At 44.6% G+C, this 8,959-nt stretch overlaps 1 long non-coding RNA gene across 1 annotated transcript; it reads left to right on the top strand.

Annotated features, from left to right (window-relative positions):
• The first annotated feature begins 3,629 nt into the window (after nucleotides 1-3,629).
• Nucleotides 3,630-8,340, top strand: LOC133234465 (uncharacterized). The gene is made up of 2 exons (XR_009732144.1): nucleotides 3,630-4,915; nucleotides 6,300-8,340. It is a non-coding gene; the product is annotated as an uncharacterized LOC133234465 (long non-coding RNA).
• Nucleotides 8,341-8,959: the final 619 nt, after the last annotated feature.

Genomic DNA, 8,959 nt, shown 5'->3' with positions numbered 1-8,959 from the left:
TGCTGTAAAGAGCAATATTGCATAGGAACCTGGAATGTCAGGTCCATGAATCAAGGCAAATAGGAAGTGGTCAAACAAGAGATGGCAAGAATGAATGTCGACATTCTAGGAATCAGCAAACTGAAATGGACTGGAATGGGTGAATTTAACTCAGATGACCATTATATCTACTACTGTGGGCAGGAATCCCTTAGAAGAAATGGAGTAGCCATCATAGTCAATAGAAGAGTCTGAAATGCAGTACTTGGATGCAATCTCAAAAACGACAGAATGATCTCTGTTCATTTCCAAGGCAAACCATTCAATATCATGGTAATCCAAGTCTCTGACCCAACCAGTAATGCTGAAGAAGCTGAAATTGAACGGTTCTATGAAGACCTATAAGACCTTCTAGAACTAACACCCAAAAAATATGTCCTTTTCATTATAGAGGACTGGAATGCAAAAGTTGGAAGTCAAGAAACACCTGGAGTAACAGGCAAATTTGGCCTTGGAATACGGAATGAAGCAGGGCAAAGACTAATAGAGTTTTGCCAAGAAAATGCACTGGTCATAGCAAACACCCTCTTCCAACAACACAAGAGAAGACTCTACACATGGACATCACCAGATGGTCAACACCAAAATCAGATTGATTATATTCTTTCCAGCCAAAGATGGAGAGGCTCTATACAGTCAACAAAAATAAGACCAGGAGCTGACTGTGGCTCAGATCATGAACTCCTTATTGCCAAATTCAGACTTAAATTGAAGAAAGTAGGGAAAACCACTAGACCATTCAGGTATGACCTAAATCAAATCCCTTATGAAAGCGTTCTAGATGGCAGTAAATCAAGCTCTACTTTCTATCTCATTCAAACCCTAAAGAATTATAGGTGACTAAAATAATCTCTGGAGAAGGCAATGGCAACCCACTCCGTTACCCTTGCCTGGAAAATCCCATGGACGGGGGAGCCTGGTGGGCTGCAGTCTGTGGGGTCGCGAAGAGTCAGACATGACTGAGTGACTTCACTTTCACTTTTCACTTTCATGCATTGAAGAAGGAAATGGCAACCCACTCCAGTATTCTTGCCTGGAGAATCCCAGGAACGGGGGAGCCTGGTGGGCTGCCATCTATGGGGCCGCACAGAGTCGGACACGACAGAAGTGACTTAGCAGCAGCAGCAGCAGCATAATAATGTCATCACTGCTTAGAGGCTTTGGCATTGAGATACTGATGGTGTTTGTTGTTCCCTGAACTTTGAAGTTGAGCCTTCTGCTGAATCATGCATACCCTTTGAGCTAATCTATTACTAGACTCTAGTAAGAAATTGTCTGATTTAGAAGGAAGCTCTAATTCTCCAGTTCAACATTCTCATCCTTAATAACTTCTTTCTGAATCAAAACCATGTAAGTTGGGTCACAGTGGCAGATTTTATTTTCTTGATCTCCAAAATCACTATGGATGGTGATTACAGCCTTGAAATTAAAAGACACTTGCTCTTTGGAAGGAAAGCTATGACCAACCTAGACAGCATATTAAAAAGTAGAGACATTACTTTGCCAACAATGGTCCATCTACTCAAAGCTATGGTTTTTCCAGTAGTCATGTATAACTGTGAGGATTGGATCCTAAAGAAGGCTGAGTGCCAAAGAATTGATGCTTTCAAACTGTGGTGCTGGAGAAGACTCTTGAGAGTCCCTTGGACTGCAAGGAGATCCAACCACTCCATCTTAAAGGAAATCAGTCCTGAATATTCACTGGAAGGACTGATGGTGAAGCTGAAACTCCAGTACTTAGGATGCGAAGAGCCAACTCACTGGAAAAGACCCTGATGCTGGGAAAGATAGAAGGCAGGAGAAGGGGACAACAGAGGACGAGATGGTTGGATGGCATCACCAACTCAATGGACATGAGTTTGCGCAAGCTCCAGGAGGTGGTAAGTGCCAGGGAAGCCTGGTGTGCTGCAGTCCATGAGATCACAAAGAGTTGGATACAACTTAGCTACTGAACAACAGCAACAAAGTTGGGTCGTGTCCAGAGAAGAATTGTGATAATATTAGAAGACTCAGTCAAGGACAGAGACTGGTCCCCAAGGCTCTAGCAGCTATTTTCATGAATAAGTAGCTGTTCACCCTATAGAGACAAGAGAACATCTCAACTTCTGCTTTACCCAAATGAGTGGCTCTATGTATCTTGCCTACAAGATTTGTCCTCTGATAAGAAAGCATCATTCAGCACAGTGGAGTAGTGTAGCCATCAACCATGATGGTAAACTAGTTGATTTTGAAAGTTATTTTAATTTTACCTATTCTCATTCTTTATTGACTATGCCAAAGCCTTTGAGTGTGTGGATCACAATAAACTGTAGAAAATTCTATAAGAGATGGGAATATCAGACCACCTGACCTGCCTCTTGAAAAATCTGTATGCAGGTCAGGAACCAACAGTTAGAACTGAACATGGAACAAGAGACTGGTTCCAAGTAGGAAAAAAAGTACGTCAAGGCTGTATATTGTCGCTCTGCTTATTTAACGTATATGTGAAGTGTATCATGTGAAATGCTGGGCTGGAAGAAGCACAAGCTGCAATCAAGATTGCTGGGAGAAATATCAATAACCTCAGATACGCAGATGACACCACCCTTATGGCAGAAATCGAAGAAGAGCCAAAGAGCCTCTTGATGAAAGTGAAAGAGGAGAGTGAAAAGGTTGGCTTAAAACAATATTCAGAAAACGAAGATCATGGCATCCGGTCCCATCACTTCATGGCAAATAGATGGGGAAACAGTGGAAACAGTGACAGACTTTATTTTGGGGGGCTCTAAAATCACTGCAGATGGTGACTGCAGCCATGAAATTAAAAGACGCTTACTCCTTGGAAGGAAAGTTATGACCAACCTAGACAGCATATTAAAAAGCAGAGACATTACTTTGCCAACAAAAGTCCATCTAGTCAAGGCTATGGTTTTCCCAGTGGTCATGTATGGCTGTGAGAGTTGGACTATAAGGAAAACTGAGCGCCAAAGAATTGATGCTTTTGAACTGTGATGTTGGAGAAGGGTCTTGAGAGTCTGTTGGACTGCAAGGAGATCCAACCAGTCCATCCTAAAGGAAATCAGTGTTGGGTGTTCATTGGAAGGACTGATGTTGAAGCTGAAGCTCCAATACTTTGGCCACCTAATGCAAAGAACTGACTCATTTGAAAAGACCCTGACACTGGGAAAGATTGAGGGCAGGAGGAGAAAGGAACGAAAGAGGATGAGATGGTTGGATGGTGTCACCGACTCAATGGACATGAGTTTGAGTAAAGTCTGGGTTTTGGTGATGGACAGGAGGGCCTGGCATGGTGCAGTCCGTGGGGTCTGCAGAACTGACTGAACTGATACCATACTCCATTGTATGAATGTACCACAAGTTAATTAGTCGTTTCCAATTTGGGGCTCTTGTGAATGAACTGACGTAAACATTCACGTGTAAGTATTTGAGTACTGAGGTTCTCTTCTCAGGTGGCACTAGTGGTAAAGAACACACCCGCCAACGTGGGAGACTTAATAGCTGCAGTTTCCATCCCTGGCTGGGGAAGATCCCCTGGAGGAGGAAACCGCAACCCACTCCAGTATTCTTGCTAGGAGACTTAATAGCTGCAGTTTCCATCCCCGGGTGGGGAAGATCCCCTGGAGGAGGAAACCGAAACCCACTCCGGTATTCTTGCCTGGAGAATCCCATGGACAGAGGAGTCTGGCGGGCTGCGGTCCATGGGGTCACAAAAGAGTCGGACACGACAGAAGCGACGTAGCACCCACTGGTGGCTCAGTGGTGAAGAATCCACCTGCCAACGCAGGAGACACAAGTTTGACCCCTGGGTGGGGAAGATCTCCTAGAAAAGGAAATGTCAACCCACTCCAGTATTCTTGCCTGGGTAATTCCATGGACAGAGGAACCTGGTGAGCTACAGATGATGGGGTCGCAAAAGAGTTGGACACAACTGAGCAACAAAACAACAATAAATTTGAACATATGTTTTTTAAAATATTTATTTTTATTTATTTATTTGGCTGTGCTGGGTCCTGGTTGTGGCGTGTGGGATCTAGTTCCCTGACCAGGGATTGAACCCAGGCCCCTGCATCGGGAACTTGGAGTCCTGGCCCCTGGACACCAGGGAAGTGCCTGAAATATGTTTTCATTTCTCTTTGGTACATGTATAGAAGTGGGATTGCTAAATTATACGAAAATTATATTTGTAACTTTAGTTTTAGCAAAACTAAAGGACCTCTGCTTACAGGAAGATAAAATAGTCATATGTTTCCTTTTATTTCTCCTACTAAGTACAAATAAAAATCCTGGACACCATGTGTAACACAAATATAAGAAGACTCTGAAAGGTGGAAAGAAGAAGTCAGACTAGCTAGGGACCTCAGAACCCAAGGAATGACCGAGATAATTTTCCTGAGTTTTCTTTTTGTCTCTTATATCCTAGACTTAGAGCTGAAGACGCCAACAACCTGAAAATACTGACACAGATAGAAAAAGCCCCAACAAAAGCCTGCTTTTTCTAGCCAAAAGCTAGGAAAGGGGCATCCTGGGAAGACAGAAACGTTTTGGACAATAACCGCTTACTGCATGCCACAAACACCATAGAATGAAACGTGTGATCCCCTCAGCACAGCCCATGAAACCAAATACTGAGAAAAGATGGAAGTGGTGCAACAATTTTTCAAGTGCTGAAAGAAAAGAATCATCAACCTAGAATCTTATACCCAGCACTATATCCTTCTGGAATGAAGGGGGAATCAAAACATTCTCAGATAAAGAAAAATTATGACTTTGTTGCTGGCAGGTCAATCCTTAGTGAATCGGTAAAGGAAATTCTCTACACAAACAGAAAATGATGAAAGAAGGGATCCTGGAACATCACGAAGGAAGAAAAAACATGGTAAGCGAAACATGGATAAATACGATAGGTTTTCCTTCTCTTAAAAGTGTCCTGAGTTACGCTTGATGGTTGAAGCAAAAACTTGGGACTTCCCTGGTGGTCCAGTGGCTAAAACTCTGCAGGGGCCTGGGTCCGATCACTGGTCAGGGACCAGACCCCGCATGCCACAACCAGGACTTCACGTGCTTCAGCTCAGGGTCTCACAGGCGCAGTGAGGACGGGTGCAGCCAAATACGTAAATAAATTGCCTAATGACCTCACTACAGATTTTCTACAGAAAGTCACTTACAATATAATGATTCAGGCAAACTGAAAGTAAGAGGGTGGAGAAAGAAATACAGTGACAGTATCGATCAAGAACAATGGCTTGATCAACACGGCTATAGCAGTGTCTAAGAAAGCAGACTTCAGAACAAAGAAAACTATCAGAGACAGAGAGGGATACTATGTAATGAGGAAAAGGCTCAACACACTGAGGAACAGCTGTCCTAAATATTTAAACACCAAACAGCTGCCAAAGTATGCGAAGCAAAAACCGATAGACCTGAAAATGAAGAGAGACAAATCCGCCTCTATAATCGGAGGCTTCAGCACCCCTCTCCCAACAACTGGTAGAATAGCTACTCAGAAAAATCAGCAAGGACATAGAAGAACTCAAAGGAGTCACCAAAAGCAGGATCTAATCAACATTTATAGGATACTCCACTTAACAACGATCGTGTACGGACTGTGTCAATGCCAGTATCTGGGTTATGACAGCGTAGTATAATTTTACAGGATGTTGGGGGGACTGGGAAAAAGTACAAGTCATTTCTGTATTATTTGTTACAACTGCATATAAATCTAAAACTTTCTCAAAAATTAAAAAGTTGAATTATAAAAAGAACACCTGTACTTTACTTCTCATTTAAAATTACGGTTGGGGGAATTCCTTGGCAGTCCAGTGGTTAGGACTCTGCTTTCACTGCCCTGGGCCCGGGTTCAATCCTTGGTCAGGGAACTAAGACCCCGCAGACCACATGGTACAGCAAGGGAAAAAAAAACAAAGTACAACTGACCCTTGAACAACCAGGTGAGGGGCGCTGACCCCCTGCACCGTCGAAAATCTGCATTTAGAGTCAGCCCTCTGCGTGTGAGGCTGTTCAGTACCCGTGGTTCCCTCTTCCACATCCTGGGGTTCAGCAAACCTTGGATTGTGCAGTACTGAAGTGTCTACTACTGAATAAAATATCTGTGTATCCGTGGACCTGCCCAGTTCAAACCTATGTTGTTCAGGGGCCAACTGTCGTCAGAAGGTCATATATATTAAACTTATACTTCTAAGATCTGTTTTTAGCATGTACGCAACATAATCTGAGACTTAAAAATTCTATCTTGATTTCAGGCAAAGACCATCAGTAGATGAAACTGTTAGGGGAGATACGACTGAAACCACACCCTTGGACCAGGCACCAGAGTGAGCATTTGCAAGAGTTATTTTAGGACAGAAGGTGCTGGTAAGAAACAAGGAACTAACAAGCCACCACCAGCCAGAAAAATCTGGGCAAGGTCAAAAGGAGAGAGGAGAGGCCAATCTGTATGTCCTACCAACTTCCCAGAATCTTCCTTGTTGGAATCCATCTTGGCTGAGCAATGCATGTGCCACCAGGAAGTACCCGGCGTCAGAATGATTGACCAGAGACAACCCAGAAACTCTTCCCATTACTGTAAAGCCCGAGACTGCAAGTCACGTGGCAGAGCAGTCCTCCTGGGTTCCCTGACCTGCTCTCCACCCAGATGCCCCTTCCCAGTAAAGCCCCTTGCTCTGAGGGCATGTGTATCTCCTCGGACAGTTCATTCCCGGGTGTTAGACAAGAGCTCGTTCTCGGACCCTGGATAGGGTAGCCCTTCCTGCAACGAACCCTAAAATGAACGACCGGGAACTCGACGTGGAGGGAGCAGGCTGGCACCACACAGCCCACTGCTCGTCAGCAGCATTAGGAGCGGATCACCCACGCTGTTCGTATCTCCTTGATGGTACGCATTAGGAAGTCCACAGGACCACTGATGAAGCATTCTTAACAGGGGAAAAAAAAAGTTGAACTAGAATATAAGCGAGTCATTAGCACTTCCATTTGGTGCAAAATATGAGGAACAAGTTAAATGAAACTATGACTATGCAAAAAGAGTGTGAGATGTTCTATAGGCCAAGTGGTGGGTCTCTTCCATAAACAGATGCATGAAAAGCCGTGAGACTGCTGAAGTTTAAACCAGACTTTTGAAACATAACAACCAAATGTAATGTGTCAACCATGTCTTATCCTAATGGAAGCCAACTGAAACTTCTTTTTTTTAAATTTCTGATCTCCTGCATTGGAAACACAAAGTCTTAACCACTGGACCACCAGGGAAGTCCTGAAGCCACCTGAAACTTTTTAAAAACAATCAGGGATATTTGAATATAGATGTGGTATTAAGTGACACAAAAGAATTGTTGGTTTATTTTTAGTGTGACCGTGGCTTTGTAGTTACGTAAGAAGTTGCCTGTTGCAACGCATGCACACTGGCATATATCGGCATCTCTAGCGTCTCCAGCACAGTACTGACTGAGAGGTGGGAGTGACCTTGGCAGCCTCGCCCTGCAATGGCTCGAAGCGGGGCTTGGGTTCCCAGTCAGAGACTCAGGCCGTGCTGCGGCGCTGAGAGCACCAGATCCTAACCACTAGACCGGCGGTCACGGACAAGGGCCCTGGCCCTTCAGTTTTGCAGAATAGGATTCCCACAGAGACGGAAAGTAGTGAAACAGGTATTTTTTAGGTGGGAGAAGAGTACGGTACATGTGGGTAGATAGGCTGGCAGACTCAGAGAGAGAGGCCCCCTGTGGCGGTTTGGATTACTTTATCAGGCTTGTCTTCCGGACTTCCTTTGGCCAGTCCTTTTGATTTGCCTGGTTCACAGTCCAGTTAGTGTCGCTCAGGATCCTTCCATGTGGGCGCACGCACCTCTTAGCCAAGACGGAGTCTACCGCAAAGGCCTACGGGTGGCGTATCCCTTGATATCACTCCGCTTTGACCTCCAAGGAGCCCTTCTGCGCATGTGCGGTTGGGAAGGTCCCCTGACTTCGAGAATGAGAAGTATGTGGTCCGGGCAGGGTCCGGCTACTTCTCTTCACTGTCCTGCTCTCCTCATCTTGGAGTTTCGGTTCACAGGGAATGACTGTCTAATCGGTTTGTCCTGGTGGGACCCATCTACCTGCTGCCTCAAGAGCAGACATCCCTGCCTGGTTACCAATCTTAGAGGGAGAGTTGTTCCACTATTAACTATAATGTCAGCTATATGTTTTCTGAATACGCCCTTTTTCATTTTGAGGAAACTCCCTGTTCTTATTTTGCTGAGGGTTTTTTCTTTCTCCTTCATGAATGGGTATTAAACTTTGTTAAATGCTTTTTCTGCATCTATTGAGATAATCATAAGGGTTTTATTCTTTGATGCTAGTATGTGTGCATGCTAAGTTGCTTCAACCACGTCTGACTCTTTGGGATCCTATGGACTGTAGCCCATAGTCCAGTCTTGCAGAGAATCCCATGGAGGGAGGAGCCCTCCCTCCATGGGATTCTCTGCAAGAATAAAGGAGTGGGTTGCCGTGCCCTCCTCCAGGGGATCTTTCCAAGGGGATCTTTCCAACCCGGGGATCAAACCCCTGTTTGTCTCCTGCACTGGCAGGCAGGTTCCTTACCACTTGCGCCGCCTGGGAAGTCCCTGGTGTTAGCACACTCAACTATATTGATTACTTTTCCTGCCACCTTGCAGGGCCCAGAACTCAGCTCTGTGGTTTTCTTGTTGGGACTTGCCAAAAGCTCCAGCCAGCATTTGTATTAAAGTCCTGAAAGAACTCAAGCAAAAACACCTTTCAGAAATGAAAGCAAACTAAAGACTTTGTTCAGACAAAGTTGGGGAGAATGCATAGTAGCCAGCTCTCACTATAGCAAATATTTGGAAAAATTCTTTAGACAGAAGAAAAGTTGGATTTACACACGCACAAAAAGAAGAGTGCTGGAAATGGTA

This window comes from Bos javanicus, chromosome 2 (assembly GCF_032452875.1).
Source record: "Bos javanicus breed banteng chromosome 2, ARS-OSU_banteng_1.0, whole genome shotgun sequence".
Classification (NCBI taxonomy): domain Eukaryota; kingdom Metazoa; phylum Chordata; class Mammalia; order Artiodactyla; family Bovidae; genus Bos; species Bos javanicus.
Note: the sequence above shows the minus strand (reverse complement) of the source record. Positions and strands in the feature narration are given on the sequence as shown.